General features: G+C 39.7%; 1 protein-coding gene across 3 annotated transcripts in view; it reads right to left on the minus strand.

Moving 5' to 3' along the window:
• C14H8orf34 (chromosome 14 C8orf34 homolog) overlaps positions 1 to 16,818 on the minus strand; it is a 278,124-nt gene that overhangs the window by 217,225 nt on the left and 44,081 nt on the right. The window lies entirely within an intron of this gene.

The raw sequence follows: 16,818 nt of genomic DNA on the forward strand, positions 1-16,818 counted from the left end.
GTACTGGAGTTTCAGCTTTAGCATCATTTCTTCCAAAGAAATCCCAGGGCTGATCTCCCTCAGAATGGACTGGTTGGATCTCCTTGCAGTCCAAAGGACTCTCAAGAGTCTTCTCCAACACCACAGTTCAAAAGCATCAATTCTTCGGCGCTCAGCCTTCTTCACAGTCCAACTCTCACACCCATACATGACTACAGGGAAAACCATAGCCTTGACTAGACAAACCTTTGTTGGCAAAGTAATGTCTCTGCTTTTTAATATGCTATCTAGGTTGTTCATAACTTTCCTTCCAAGGAGGAAGCGTCTTTTAATTTCATGGCTGCAATCACCATCTGTAGTGATTTTGGAGCCCAGAAAAATAAAGTCTGACACTGTTTCCCCTGTTTCCCCATCTATTTCCCATGAAGTGGTGGGACTGGATGCCATGATCTTCATTTTCTGAATGTTGAGCTTTAAGCCAACTTTTTCACTCTGAACTTTCACTTTCATCAAGAGGCTTTTTAGTTCCTCTTCACTTTCTGCCATAAGGGTGGTGTCATCTGCATATCTGAGGTTATTGATATTTCTCCCGGCAATCTTGATTCCAGTTTGTGTTTCTTCCAGTCCAGCATTTCTCATGATGTACTCTGCATAGAAGTTAAATAAACAGGGTGACAATGCTACAGTCCATGGGGTCACAAAGAGTTGAACATGACTCAGTGACTGAGTCACCATATGCTTACGATGTTGTGTTAGTTTCTGCTGTAGAACAATGTAATTAGCCACATGTAACCACATATCCCCTCTCTCGAGCCTCCTCTTATCCTCTTCCATTCCACCACTCTAGGTCATCACAGAGCACCGAGCTGAGCTCCCTGTGCTATTCAGCAGCTTCCCACGAGCTATCTGTTTTACACTTTGTAGTGTATATACGTTAACACTACTCTCAATTCGTCCCCCACTCTTCTCTGCACTTCCATGTCCACAAGTTCATTTTCCACGTTTGAGCCTCTACCCCTGCCGTCCAAATAGGTTCATCAGTACCATTCTTCTAGATTCCATATATACACGTTAATATATGATATTTGTTTTTCTCTTTCTGATTTACTTCGCTTTGTATGTCAGGCTCTAGGTTCATTCACAAAATGACAACTGACTGAATTTTGTTCCTTCTGATGACTGAGTAATATTCCATTGTATATATGTGCCACATCTTCTTTACCCATTCATCTGTATTAAAACCTATATGACCCAGATACAGACTGGCTTCTATTTTCCTAACCAAACCCCCTTAATGATATGTCCAAAAGTGGTGTTAGCTAATATTTTCAAGTTTACTATTATCTTTATGTATGCATAGATTATTTTATATATGTATACATTTATTATTACTACTGCTATTGCCATTTTATGTTTTTATAGCATATGCTTTGATACAGTATGCACACTGAATCATTTTATTGGACTTATTTTTTCTGATTATTAAAACTGATAAATGTTCTCTTAATACAGTTTATTATAAACTGCAGTCTTTAATCTTGAACATACTATATTGAGACAGCCTCTGAATTGATATGCTTCCTTTTTTGCTAATTATAATTCTGTTACCTATTAAAATATATTATTTTAAAAATATAAATATATAGGAAGATAATATTATTTTTAAATGTTGAAAAACAATCTAGAGAACATAAATCATTAAGTAATTACTGAGCATATATTTGTATTATATATCATGTAAATACATGGAAGTTAGGGCTTATAGTATATAGAACCTTGTACTATATAGAACATGGTCATAATTAATAAACTGGAGAATGAATGCTAACTATCAATTAATAGCAGTAATGACTATCTCAAAATGCATTTTAGTTTGAATGTCCACCAGATAAAAGCAAAACCATGAGTAAGTTGGTAGTTCATCACAGTCATTTATTATTAAATAAGTGAACAGTTAAGGCAACAAGTAATCATGACCCAGTATAAATAATTTTAATAATAGATTCGTTTCATTTGATGAAAACTATGGAATCTCTTGGTTAAAACACCAAAAGCACGTGTATACACACAAACATCAAATTTTACATAATGTTCCTGGATGTTTACCCACCTAAGGGCTGACACTCTAAGGTTTCAATGATTCTAGGTTAAGAATCTTTGTTCCAGGTCCCACAGCAAACACAGAGCATGGCATTATGCCTAAAACATTACTTATTTACTTAATTACTTACTTGGGAATTAGTTACTTCTTACTTCATTTCCTGAGAAAGAAGTCCTAGCCTCAGTAGAAAGTTATCAGGAAACGAAATTAAAACCATTTCCAAAACCTCAGGACTTTCTCATTATACAGTCTTTTTGTTAAATCAATAAACATAAAGGATATTACACTCTAGTAATAATGGACATGTGCATGCAAGCATGCTTAGTCATGTCCGACTCTTTGCAACTCCATGGACTATAACCTGACAGGTTCCCCTGTCCATGGAATTTTCCAGGCAAGAATACTGGAGCGGGTTGCCATTTCCCCCTTCAGGGGATCTCCCAACCCAGGGATCAAACCTGCATTTCTTTTGTCTCCTGTATTGGCAGGTGGATTCTTTACCACTAGTGCCACACGCGAAGCCTAATAATGGAGATGATGTCAATCAAATGTATTTTTTACTCAACACCCATAATTATCTTAAATATTAATTGGCATGCGGCACATTACCATCTGCAGGATATTTTAGTTCAAAATTGGCACTAAGATCTGATGACTGAATTAATTCATTCTAAATCTGCATATGTTTCAATTTTCTCTTTTTAATTAGGTCTTATTAAAAATTAGCATGAGATCACAACCTTCCAGATACTTACCCTCTCCACCACCACCCATTTTTCATTAACAGGCAGTTAATGGGCACTGAATTGTCAACAAATGAATGAGAGAATACTTGAAAATCAGCTGTCTCCAAAATACCTATGAAACACCCTTATTTTAAATTGATGTCAGGATTCCCAATTGATAGAATCCCAACTGGTTTCTACCCGCCCCTCCCCTGCCCCCAGAATCCTTGCCTTGTTTCTCATTCCATTTTTCTAAACAGAAGTAGAATGGAGGAATTTTTTTTCTGCTTCATTACACCTCTAAACTCTGTATGGTTTTGCCTTTGGAAAGAAATAAGTTCCAATGCAGCACTAGGTCTCCATGTACAAGTGAGACAGACAAGATATCTATTTGATGTTTCCAGGGCTCTTCTGCTCACAGAACTCGACTGTCCTCTGGTTAGTCAACCTTCCTCCACCTCAGGACCATGCCCAGGCCTGCCCTAAACCTTCTCATTCACAATGAGAACTGAGATTTCCCTGGAAGGCTGAGCTCAACAGGAAAGGAAGAATGTGAAAATAAATGCTTAAAAGTATCAGTTCTTTACTGTCTGATATGCACAGATGTCAAATATTTTACACAGATTTAATTATTCACTATACATTAACAGGGGTTTCTCTGGTGGCTCAGCAGTAAAGAATCCGCCTGCCAATGCAGGAGACTCATGTTCGATCCTTAGGTGGGGAAGATCCCCTGGAGGAGGAAATGGCAACCACTCCAGTATTCTTGCCTGGGAAATCCCATGGACAGAGGAGCCTGTAGCCCGCCAGGCTCCTCTGTCCATAGGGTTGCAAGAGAGTCAGTCACGACTTAGTAACTAAACAACAAGACATTAAAGGACTTCGTACTAGATGCACAGCCCAACTAGGATATATGCACTTTTACTAAGGTGTGCGTTAACTCTCTACTCATCTCAGGTCACCTGCCCCTCACCAACGACCCACCAGTGCAAGCAATCTTAGCCACACGTCCAAACACAACCACACAGACCTAAGAAACTTTCATTCCTATTTCAAAATGTTCTTTGGTCCTTCTTAAATATAATTTAATATAAAATTAGATTCATAATACTCATTTGTAATACAAAATAAAAGGCAACTAAGTCACCTTGTATATTACAGAACATAATCCAGGTATGGAGAGTTGAAAAATAAAACAGAGAGAGTGGTTTTATAACGAAGATTAAGAATAATGAAAATACCACAATTAAAAAATAATTATTCTAAACTCTAGAGCTGAATTTTAGACACTAAATTCTTGCTGCTGTCAATAATATAGGCAAATAATAAACCTAACCAGCAGATGAAAAGTGATGGAGTATTTTATCTAATATCTATTAATCCCTCCTAGAAGACATCTATGTATTAAAGATACTAAAGTAGATTTCATATTTAATTTTTGAATATTTAGTATCTACTTTGAAAAGTTTTCACATAAATGTACAAGCTTGTAGTTAAATTTCCATGCCAACATCAAGGTCTCCAGTAAGAAATATTAGCATATATGGATCTACTTTTAGCTAAGGAATTTATATTATTCAATATAGTAGTCTATCAATGAAACTATTTTGATGTTAGGTAGGCTCCAAAATCACTGCGGATGGTGATTGCAGCCATGAAATTAAAAGACGCTTGCTCCTTGGAAGGAAAACTATGACCAACCTAGACAGCATATTCAAAAGCAGAGACATTACTTTGCCAACAAAGGTCTGTCTAGTCAAGGCTATGGTTTTTCCAGTGGTCATGTATGGATGTGAGAGTTGGACTATAAAGAAAGATGAGTGCAGAAGAATTAATGCTTTTGAACTGTGGTGTTGGAGAAGACTCTCGAGAGTCCCTTGGACTGCAAGGAGATCCAACCAGTCCATCCCAAAGGAGATCAGTCCAGGGGGTTCATTGGAAGGACTGATGTTGAAGCTGAAACTCCAATACTTTGGCCACCTGATGCAGAGAGTTGACTCATTTGAAAAGACCCTGATGCTGGGAAAGATTGAGGGCAGGAAGAGAAGGGGATGACAGAGAATGAGATGGCTGGATGGCATCACTGACTCAATGGCATCACGACTCAATGGACTTGGGTTTGGGTGGACTCCGGGAGTTGGTAGTGGACAGGGAGGCCTGGCGTGCTGCAGTTCATGGGGTCACAAAGAGTCGGACACAACTGAGCGACTGAACTGAACTGAAGGACTCTCCACAGTCTTGAAAATATCTCCGTCGGAGTACAATACAGGTGATACTCAGCAGAAATAATTAAGCACTTCCTGACTCAAAGGAAATAATTAAATCAATCCATGGTGGAAATAGCAGATGTATGTAGAAGTCACCATAAGAAGGAGGACGTCCCTCGGTTGAGTAAGAATTACTTTATTTTAGCCTTTTATCGTTTATAAATAATGTGTAACTAAGACAGGATGCTCAGCATAATAGAGTCATGAGGAAATTTCATAGCGTACACCTGGCACTTCCTTTAGGAGCTGATGATCTAAGGAAAGGATGTTTGTCTCCATGGCAAGGATATTTTAAAATCGGGTACGGATTCACTGGACATTCCTTACTTAGTAAGGCCATACTCTGATTCGATCCTAAAAGAGTCATAATCAAAGGAGCCATATAAATATGGGCCTATTTATAGAAGTACATTTTATTAATTGATTTGTCAATCTTATACCATCACTATAATGTCTTAATGACTACAGCTATACAATATTGTGAAAAAAATCATCCTATCTTATTTTTATCACCTTTCTAGTTATTCTGTCAAGATTATGTTCATTTTTTCTCTTTTTTTCTTTGGGTTGATTGAAAATTTTCCTACTTTTCTGTTAGTCTGAAAGTTATACACATGTTTAAGATTCTTTTAGTTGTCACCTAGAGATTATAAAATTAATACTTGACTTAGCTACATTAACTATTAATTGGCATTTTTCCCTCATCTCGGCTTTTGCAAGGAAGTTAGAATACTTTGACACTACTTATCACCCCTGGTTTATATGTTTATTGTTATGTATTATAACTATATATAATATGCAAGATATATGAAATATACACATATATATGACCCCACAGGTATTTTTAATTTTTACTTTATACCATTAGCATACATTTATATGTATGTATATATTTACCATTTTTATTGCTCTTATCTCTTCATTCATATCCAACCACCCATCTGGGATTATTCTCAGTAACAATAAGAAATACCTTTATTTTAGTGCTGACAAATTATGTTTTGTTTTGCATAGAAATGTCTTTTTGTTTGTTTTTTAAATGTGAAGATAATTTCACTATATCTATATATTGGGGTTACTTTCCATTTTTCCCCATGGTTCCTTTTAAGAATCCAACCATATTTCTTCTTTTAAAATCTAACTTTTTCCAGGGATTTTTAAAAGATTTTCTATTTTTTTGCAACTATATGAGATTATGGATGCTAACTAAACTTATTGTGGTAGTCATTTTGCAATACATGTATGTCAAGGCATTATGCCATACACCTTAAACTAATTACATCACAATTAAAGTGAAAAAAAATAATATTCCAAAAAAAGTATGGTTTGGTCAAATCTAGTTTGGACAAAAACATGGATTTATTGGCTCATGCATTCAGAGTGGCATGGATAATCAATCTACAAGAAGTATAAAGATGATGCCAGTTTTCAGGAACAAGTAAAGGCAGGCATTTGAAGCCTACCACATGTTTCTGTCCATCTCTTATCTCCACCATATGCTTTATTGTTTGCATATGGTTTTCTCTACATCTTGGAAAAGCTGATTCTTGATCATGCAGGACTTTGGTGTTACACAACCATACATACACAGCCAACCTACTTATCTCCTATATTTTAGACCAACAGACAGTAGCAAAATTTGAGTCTGAGAGTCCTAAGTATAAATATTTCCAGAAGACACAGAGCAGACATAGTGATCAGGTGTCCAACTGGAGCTATCTGACTGTAGCTAGCGTGGTAAGAACATGAAGAAAAAGCCTTGTTAATAGTCATATGAATGTCTGAATTAGTATTTATTAAAAAAGAAGAAACTGTGGTCAAATATCACTGATGCCAACTAAATACAGCTTCAAAGAAGTGACCATCATAATAGGAACCACATGGAACTTTTTCTTAATGGCTCTGAAAAAAAAAAAAAAAAAGACTCTGATCAGGCCCAGAGTTAGGCATAGTCAACGTTTGAATAATACTATGAATATAATTCTGCACAACACTCATGCCACTGTATTAAATTATGTGTTTACCAGTTTAGCTCTCTGCGGGGTTCTTGAGGTCAGGAAACATGTCTTAGACATCTTTGTTTCCCAAGATCAAAGAACAGTTCCTTGCACATGTGCTAAGAGAAAGAATGAATAAATGAATAAATTAAGTCAATAAGTTTATAAAAAACCTTCTTTAGCTGCATTATTACCTGCAAAAATATCTGCCCCCAAAACAAACAAACTCCACATGCTTCCCTTCATAGCATTCAAAGCTACCTAAAACTGTCCCCAGTTGGCAGTTTCATCTCTTATGATAATATGCTCTAGATTCTACAGACAGCAAAAGTTCCCTTGATATATCCTTCACTCCCATATTACATATTTATAGTAGATTTTTTTTTCAGAATAAACAAGACTGGCGTGGTCCAGGAATTAGGGAGCTTATTCTTTAGAAGAGTCAGTCAATAAACAAATAACAAAACCAATAAGTAAAATATGGGCTTCCCTGATGGCTCAGATGGCAAAAAAACCTACCTGCAATGCAGGAGAGCCAGCTTCAATCCCTGAGTCGGGAAGATCCCCTGGAGAAGGATATGGCAACCCACTCTAGTACTCTTGCCTGGAAAATTCCATGGACGGAGGAGCCTGGTAGGCTCCAGTCCATGGGGTGACAAAGAGTTGGACATGATTGAGCAACTTCACTTTCAATTTTCATACTCAAATATGAGTTAATTTAAAAAAGAACTGTCAAATGTCAGCAAGGATGGAATAGTATGCTAGTTGAGGAGGCAGGCAGATGACAGAACTTGCAGATTTTTGTCAGGTAAGATATATAGACTGAATGTTACTTTAAATGGAGTGCAAAGCCAACGATAACTTTCATTAAGGAAATGAAATTGATTTGCCCTGCTAAAAGATGTGCTTAAACTGTTCCGAGACTACTGAACTATAGTGGTATTTTAAGTGAGGGTACAGAGCAATGGCCTGACTTTACACATCAGTTCCTACAGCAGATCTGACCTCGGGAGGAGAGGGTCAAATCAGCCTGAAGAACAAGTCACTCAGGTATTGAGTTTGAATGAATGGTGATGAGCTGATGTCACTGCCATTTACTATAAAACAGAGCAATGAACAAGGGATGGTTCAGTGGTGGAAGATCAAGAGTTCCAACTGGGTGTAGGAAAGGAGCTGTCAACTAGCCAAACAGAAGAGACAGTGCTCACAGCAATTCTTCAATTAATATTTTTCAATGCTTCCTTTAGAATGACAATAACTCTCTTTATTTGCACAACAGATATTTATTGAGCACTCACTGGGCTTCCCTGATGGCTCAGTGTAAAGAACCCGCCTGCCAATGCAGGAGACATAAGAGACGTGGGTTCAATCCTTGGGTCGGGAAGACCCCCTGGAGGAGGGCATGGCAACCCACTCCAGGATTCTTGCCTGGAGAATCCCATGGACAGAGGAGCCTGGTGGGCTACAGTCCATGGGGTCACAAAGAGCCGGACACGACTGAAGTGACTTAGCATGCACACACGCACTAGAAACTAGGCACTGTGTGCTGCAGATGGTTAGTGGACAAATCAGAAACGTGTCCTTGCCCTGCACTTGCTGGTTTTGCTCTGTGGGCTTCCTCTAATAATTGTCTGGATTATCCCAGTAAAGCAGGAAACAAGGTTAACAGCAGAAATAGAGGAAGGGAGATGAACACTGGGGGTTTTGAGAAAAGGGAACCAAATGAAAAACAGTGACTCAGGACTGTAGGAATTTTTGGCCACTTGAGATTTGTTGTTGCAAATTTAAAATAAGACAATTTTGTGTGGCAGCATGTTTTTCTCAGTCATGTTCAGCTGCACACGTGGAGGCACAGAAGAGGCAAAAGTTTGTATTCAGGCAGGTTTATGGTTTAGTGTGGAGAAGGAAATGGCAACCCACTCCAGTATTCTTGCCTGGAGAATCCCAGGGACGGGGGAGCCTGGTGGGCGGCCGTCTATGGGGTTGTACAGAGTCGGACACGACTGAAGTGACTTAGCAGCAGCAGCAGCAGCATGGTTTAGTGAATTGAGTAGGAGGAGCTGAGAGAGAGGCAAGGTATCAACATTTGAGACTACATGGAAGGAGCAATTATAATGACTGGCCACTGGCCCCAGAATTTCAGCTGAGTGAGGACATCAAAGAGGTAAGGACACATGAAAATGTGGTAGGATCAATGAGTGGGACATCCAGGGGAGGTCAAACAAAAGCTGGAGTTGGGATACTAGAGGCAGTGAGCTAGGAGAGGAGAAGATGGTCGGAGAGAAGGATACTTGAAAGTGAGGCTCCAGAGAACCACAGTCATTAGTACCACCACCAGGAATGGCTAAGATAAGAAGTAAGAAATAAATCCCTGGGTGAAAGGAGTTCAACAAAGAGGCTAATGGAAAGGTGTGATGGAAAGGTCATCCACATGTACATGAAAATTACAAGATGGCAATATTTAGGAATTAAAGCTATTGAGAAATACAGGGAAATCACCCACAGGTCTAGAGAGTTAATATAGGGGAGCCACCCAGGGGTCTGTAAAAGTAACAACCGGGGTGGTAGACAATGTAATCTGATGAAACAGAGTGGAAGGAATGGGTCTATTTTAAATTTTTCTTAAATCTACAACTTTAAAGTAATTTTTCCTCTTTATTAGAAATATTTCATCAGCAAAAAAAATGTTTCAGTTAGGAAAAAACCACCATACTATTATTAAAATCCAAAACTATAAAACATTAAATAAACATACAAATTTAACACGCTCGCAGAACACCAAGTCAATGTATGAAAAATGAAGTCGACTGATGAGGCATTTAATTCTAAACCAACATCAAACTCATGGCATTAGCATAGACAGAAATTCTCTTTTACTTTTTTTTTGGCCATGCTGAGTGGCATGTGAGATCTTAGTTCCCTGAACAGGGATCAAACCCACACCCCCTGCACTGGAAGAAGAATTCTGAAGAATTCCCTGGACCACCAGGAAAGTCCCTAGACAGGAATTTGTATATAAATTAATTTAGCAGCATGCTGACATCAATATTATCTATGGTTTATGAAAAGTAAAGGAGTATATTGACATCATTAGTAATTGCTGGTAATAAATTTCTATCTTACAGATACCTAACACCCCCATTCACAGAAGGTATGTGCTGAAATAAATACACTCTATGTAGGTTCTGTAGAGTTATATATGTTTTGATAAAAACAGACATCATGTGCTTAAGACTAAATTCCTTAACGAATAATAAATAGCAATCATTTCAACAAACCCTCACTGAGTTTGATGAGGCTCACTGCAGCTGATAAGCAACATGGTGATTTAGAGAGATTTACAATCACTCAATAAAATCTATTTTCTGCTATGGCAATGAATAATCTTTCCAGCTGTTGTCAAGATTGTTTTACACAAGAAACATGCTATGTATGCTTATATATTTTTATCTGACCAAAACCATTTCCCCTCTACATTGAATCCAGACCACAAACACTATCGAAAGCCGTGTGGTCCTATAACGTTTAACAGGTTAAATACAAGTTGGTTTCTTGTATAAAAATGACGTTATGTGCACAATAGCACAGGAAAATAAGAAAGAGTGCTATTGATGGACTGGAAATTTTGAGAAACTCTAAAGCATGAAGAACTAAGCAGATGGGTTAAGACGAGTGGTTATATTAGAACAGGTGAGACAATACAGCCCAAGAAACCAGAAGGAAGTTCTCTTCTTCCCAAGAGAGCCAGGGAGAACATTCAAGCTAAACAAAGCTTGTGTTTAGCACCAAACACAAGCCAAAGAGAAGCCATCAGTGGACTGGGCCAGTCAAGATGGTTGTTTACATACATAAGATGTTATGGAAAAACCTGAGTGAACACTTTGGCCAAACCAATAATTCAGTAAAGAAGTACATTCTGATCAGCTAGGCTTGTGGGGACTCATCTCCCTCTTCTAAGTGATGCTGTTCGCAGCAGGGGCTTTAACACAGAGTGAGATCAGAGAACTCTTTTCCAGAGCCATCTAGGAAAGTCCCCAGGAACAGCAGTAGACTACAAGAAGCAGCAGAATAGGACCTGAAGTAGCCCTGGGCTTCACTTCTCAGGGAAGGTGAGGACAGAGGCTGGTGAGCTAACTTCGGGAAAGCATTTTACCCCGAGGCGAGGGCCCTCCTTTCTTGGGGATATTGGATCTCCACCTGCACATTGAACAAAGACATATGACTAATAAGCTCTCTAAGTCCATTCACCCGGCCCACTCACTCAAGGCAGAGGCTGAGTGGAGGAATCTACTCAAGTACAGAGAAACCCATACAAGCTACCTATAGCAACCAATCTTATCTTTCATTCATATACATGAACTGACAATCAGAAATCAGCAGAAATTTTAGGAAGAATTGTGCAAGCATATAAGTAAAACAACTGGGACAAGAATAGAGCTATTTCAGGAAACCACTAGAAAGAGTGCTGCATTTATAAAACAGGACCTTGTGGCTGTGAAAAATAAGAAATCTAAGGAAAGTAGCATCAATGAGGATTAAAATAGTATTCCTAAATCAAAATATAAATGGAAGGACTAAATAAATTCAAGGTAATGTTGCTGCTGCTGCTGCTGCTGTTGCTTCAGTCGTGTCTGACTCTGTGCGACCCCATAGACGGCAACCCGCCAGGATCCCCCCTCCCTGGGATTCTCCAGGCAAGAACACTGGAGTGGGTTGCCATTTCCCTCTCCAATGCATGAAAGTGAAAAGTGAAAGTGAAGTCGCTCAGTCATGTCCGACTCCTAGCGACCCCATGGACTGCAGCCTACCAGGCTCCTCCGTCCATGGGATTTTCCAGGCAGGAGTGCTGGAGTGGGGTGCCATTGCCTTCTCCAAAGGTAATGTTAGTGACATATAAATTTAAAAAATAAAATTGAATAAATCTAATGATAAGTGAAATAAAAATATAAAAATGGGAAAATATAAATTAAGAGAATCAAACTGAGATATGGAAGGCCCACCATCCTTTGAAGAAACATTTCAGAAGAATATGCTGACAATGCTGATAAGCAAATGAAGAAAAGTATAATAAAAATTCTCTAAGCTGAAGAAATATACACAAAGCAACAGGAAAGAGCTCAGAATTAATGAAAAGACCCATAACTCAAAACACCCTGATGAAATGTTACGCGTTCACAGACAAAAGTAAAACAATAAAATACGTCAGTGGGGTAAAATGCTGCCTATAAAATAAAAACCTCAGTGAATCAACTTCTTATCAGTAAAACTCAAATGCTGAAAAACAAAAGGGCAGTACCTTTAAGATGCTCAATTAAGGTGAGTAGGGGATACAAACTTAGAATTCTATGAACGAGAGAGGATATAAATCAAATGTGTGGGGAAAAAAATAAGGCTACTTTTGACATGAAATTCAGAGAGTTTATTTCCCCTACTTCATGGGGGGAAAAAAGTGTTATAGAGATGCTCTATAATGATAAAAAAAGGGATCTAAGAAAAACTGTAATAGGAATATAAAAGTTAAAGACAGCCAGGTGTTCAGAAGTATGGTGAAATGCCAAAAAAAATTTTTTTATTATATAATTTGACATTTAGGGAGCTCTTCAGGTAATACTATTTTAGTCAAAGGTGATTACTTTCCAATTTTTGTGGGGACGGTCACCCCACGTGGCTTGGCAGCCACATGGCAGAGGCAGCAGGCCCCACCTCGTGCTCACTGTCCACAGTGTTGTATGTCGGGGGCAGGCTGGCCTTCTTCTCTCAGAGGCGCCCACACCGCAGCTCCACCTGGAAGAAGAAGCTCCCACAGCCCCCTGCACTCAGTCCACCCAAGGAAGCAATCTTCCAAGACATCTTCACTGGGATCGCAGGGAGAACAGTCCTGTCCAGGAAGCTCCTGACTCCAGAGAAGTGGGTGACCTGCCTTCACGCTCAGGGCTCTCAGGAGGACCCATCACATCTCAGCTCTCCCAAGTGAGTCACCAACAGAAACACAAGCCTCCTAGTTGGTCACCCAGACTGTCATACCCATGTGTGTGTGTGCGGTGTGCTCAGTCACCCAGTCATGTCTGCCTCTTTGCAACCCCCTGGACTGTAGCCTGTCAGGCTCCTCTGTCCAAGGGATTTTCCAGGCAAGAATACTAGAGCGGGTTGCCATTTCTTATTTCAAAGGATCATCCCAACTCAGGGTCATACCCACGGTCTTCTGTATGTTGTTGTCTGTTGTTCAGTGGCTAAGTCATGTCCGATTCTTTGTGATACCATGGGCTGAAGCATGCCAGGCCTCCCTGTCCCTCACTATCTCCCACAGTTTGTCCAAGTTCAGTCCATTGAGCTGGTGATGCTACCCAACCATCTCACCCTCTGCCACCCTACTCTCCTTTTGCCTTCAATCTTTCTTCTGTATATTCACAAATAAAACCTATATTTACCCCTCTCCATGATTCCACACCCTTCCTCCAAGTTCTATGATAATACACAGCAAAAAGGGTGGAAATCATGTTTAAATTTACTGAAACCAAAGCAACCAGCAGACCAGCAGATGGAATCGATCATGTTACTCCTTCCATTCATTTCCTCACTGTGTCTACCTATGCAGGTGTTTAGCCCATGGTCCGGTCCTCAGCACCAACCCTTGCTTTATGTTTCAGGACCACACTCCCTCCCTCTTACATTCAATTCTCCACTGCATAAATTAGAATACTTTTGGTCCGTCTTATTCTGTACCTTTTACTTGGTAACATGGGTTTTATGTCCCAATACCTCTGATTCCTTCCTCTAATAGCAAACATTTTTTGCAACCTTTTTGGTATTTTTCATGGCCAAAGAAGTCAAAAAAATTCAGGAAATCTGAAAGTTGAGACTCAACAGTACACCAATTCTATAATAGTTTTATTATAGCAGGAAGATGAGAGAGTTGATCTGCTTTGTGAATTTTAAAAGTAGTTGATTTGCCTTTATTTTAGTTTCTCATGGAATTATGGGAAGAAGTGAAATCCGAAACAAAAATCAAATGCTTATTTTCTTCTGAGTTAGTGTTCAGTAGTGGTAAGTAGATTTTGTCTTATATGCTTATTTTGCCAATCCTCTATGTATCTGACACAGGTGGTTATAGACTGAAATACTGTAAGAGGTAAATGACCCTCTTTGGAAAAAACCTTACAAGATGTATGAACTGCAGTCTATCACACAACCTATCAGCCCCCTATACGTTCTCTGCCAGCCAAGTTGAATCCACCATCAAGTTCCCATGGCAAATCTACGATAGCCATGCTAATAGTAAGTCATAACTCAGACTGACTCACACTTTTGAATTTACACTATCTTAGGGAGATCATGTTAGGTAACAGATTTACAATATTTTATTTTTGGACCTGGGTGAACTCAGTGATCCCAGAATAAACCATATTCTTAGCTGAAAGAAGTCCCAAGCTCTCCAGATTCAACTATCCTAAGAGGTCCAGTATTTCTTTGCTCTTTGTGAATATCCCATATACGATCCCTATGCAAAGATAAGCCCAATCTACGTGGCTCAGGCTTCCCTGATAGCTCAATTGGTAAAGAATCTGCCTGCAATACAGGAGACCCCAGTTCGATTCCTGGGTTGTGAAGATCTACTGAAGAAGGGATACACTACACACTCCAGTATTCTTGGGCTTCCCTGGTGGTTCAGCTAGTAAAGAAGTCAGAAGTGAAGTCACTCAGTCGTGTCCGACTCTTTGCGACCCCATGGACTGTAGCATACAAGTCTCCTCTGTCCATGGAATTTTCCAGGCAAGAGTACTGGAGTGGGTTGCTATTTCCTTCTCCAGTGGATCTTCCCCACCCAGGGATCGAACCAGGGTCTCCCACATTGCAGGCAGACACTTTACCGTCTGAGCCACCAGCGAAGCCCAGCTGGTAAAGAAACCGCCTACAATGTGGGAGACCTGGGTTCGATCCCTGGGTTGGGAAGATCTCCTGGAGAATGGAACGGCTACCCAGTATTCTAGCCTAGATAATTCCATGGACTGTATAGTCCATGGGGTTGCAAAGAGTCGGACATTACTGAGCAACTTTCACTTTCACTTTTGTGTGGGTCAGACAGTAAAGAATCTGCCTGTGATACAGGAGACCCCGGTTCAATCCCTGGGTTGGGACAGTCCCCTGGAGGAGGGAATGGGAATTCACTCTAGTATTTTTGCCTGGAGAATTCCATGAACAGAGGAGCCTGGTGGGCTATAGTCTACAGGGTAGCAAAGAGTTGAACACAACTGAGCGGCTAAGACACTAACTTTTGGAGAAGGAAATGGAAACCCACTCTAGTTTTCTTGCTTGAATCCCATGGACAGAGGAGCCAGGGGGGTTACAGTCCCTGGGACTGCAAAAGAGTCAGACATGATTTAGTGATTAAACAACAACAAGCTAACTTTGATGTCAGACTCTAACTGACAAATGATCCTTGAATCACCTTAAGAAGACAGAGTCAAAAGACAAACTGATTCACTCAGTATGTAGGATCTGAGGCTTCCAAAAGATAGGGAAGTGAACGTGAAAGTCGCCCAGTCATTTCCAACTCTCTGCGACCCCATGGACTATACAGTCTATAGAATTCTCCAGGCCAGAATACTGGAGAGGGTAGCTGTTCCCTTCTCCAGGGGATCTTCCCAACCCAGGGATCAAACCCAGGTCTCCCACATTGCAGGCAGATTCTTTACCAGCTTAATCACCAGGGAAGCCCAAGAATACTGGAGTGGGTAAAGACAGGGGAAAGAAAAGCAAATTAAGAGAAAGAGCAGACATTGGTGAGAATGAACAAGTCAGCAAGGGATGGAACAAGAACTGATGGGCATGGGAATCCTTCCCTGTGATTTTCCTGCCTTCCAGGGGCATAAAAGTACCTCATGGAGGAGGTGTCATCACTACTACAAAGATAACATCACATAGCTCCCTATTGATGTCTGTTCCTGGTTGAGTGAGGGTCTTCAAAAAGTAATCTGAAACGAATGCAACACTGTTAATCACCGATACTCCAATATAAACTAAAACTTTAAGGAAAAAAAAAAGGTAATCTGGCACTTGGAAACAGTGAACTGCATAGATTTGAAACTCCTGGAATAGCAGGAAATGGCATCAAGAAGTTTCCTGATGCTGATGCCTGATGCTTCTCAGTGACCAGGAAAGGGTGACAGATAGGATTAGGGCAGCAGGGGTTAGTTCCATAGCCCCTGAAGGGATAAGGATTCCAACTGCAATCAGCATTCATTGGCCCCTGGTTTCCAATAACACAGACTCAAGGATACATGCTAATAAACACAGTTTCATCCTGAAAAATATACTAAGGGTAGGATTGGCTGTAACATTTGTAGGGTCTAGTGCAAAATAAAAATGTGGACCCCTCTGTTCAAAAATCATTTAAAAATTTAAGATATTGAAAGCAGATCATTAAACCAAGAGTGAGGACCTCCAAACGTAGGGCCCTGTGTGACTTCACACATCACATGCCCATGAAGCTAGCCCTGGCTTCAGGAGTAAAGAGTTGCTGAGTCAGGCACTGCTGTGCTATAAACTACTTTTTCAGGAAATTTCTCCAATGCTAAAACTGCATATTTAGCAAAACAATTCAAATATAGCATGAACATCTCAAAAGTACTTGAAACTTTTTCAAACTGCTATAAAGTCCTTTCTTTCATAGGGATGTTAGATTATGTAAGTAAATTCTTCTGTGTCAAAACAAGAATTCTGTTTTGTGATACCACCACTGGATTTTCAAA

The sequence above is a fragment of the Bos grunniens genome, chromosome 14, assembly GCF_055505025.1.
Source record: "Bos grunniens cultivar Pamir isolate PY7600 chromosome 14, Bosgru_T2T1.0, whole genome shotgun sequence".
NCBI lineage: Eukaryota > Metazoa > Chordata > Mammalia > Artiodactyla > Bovidae > Bos > Bos grunniens.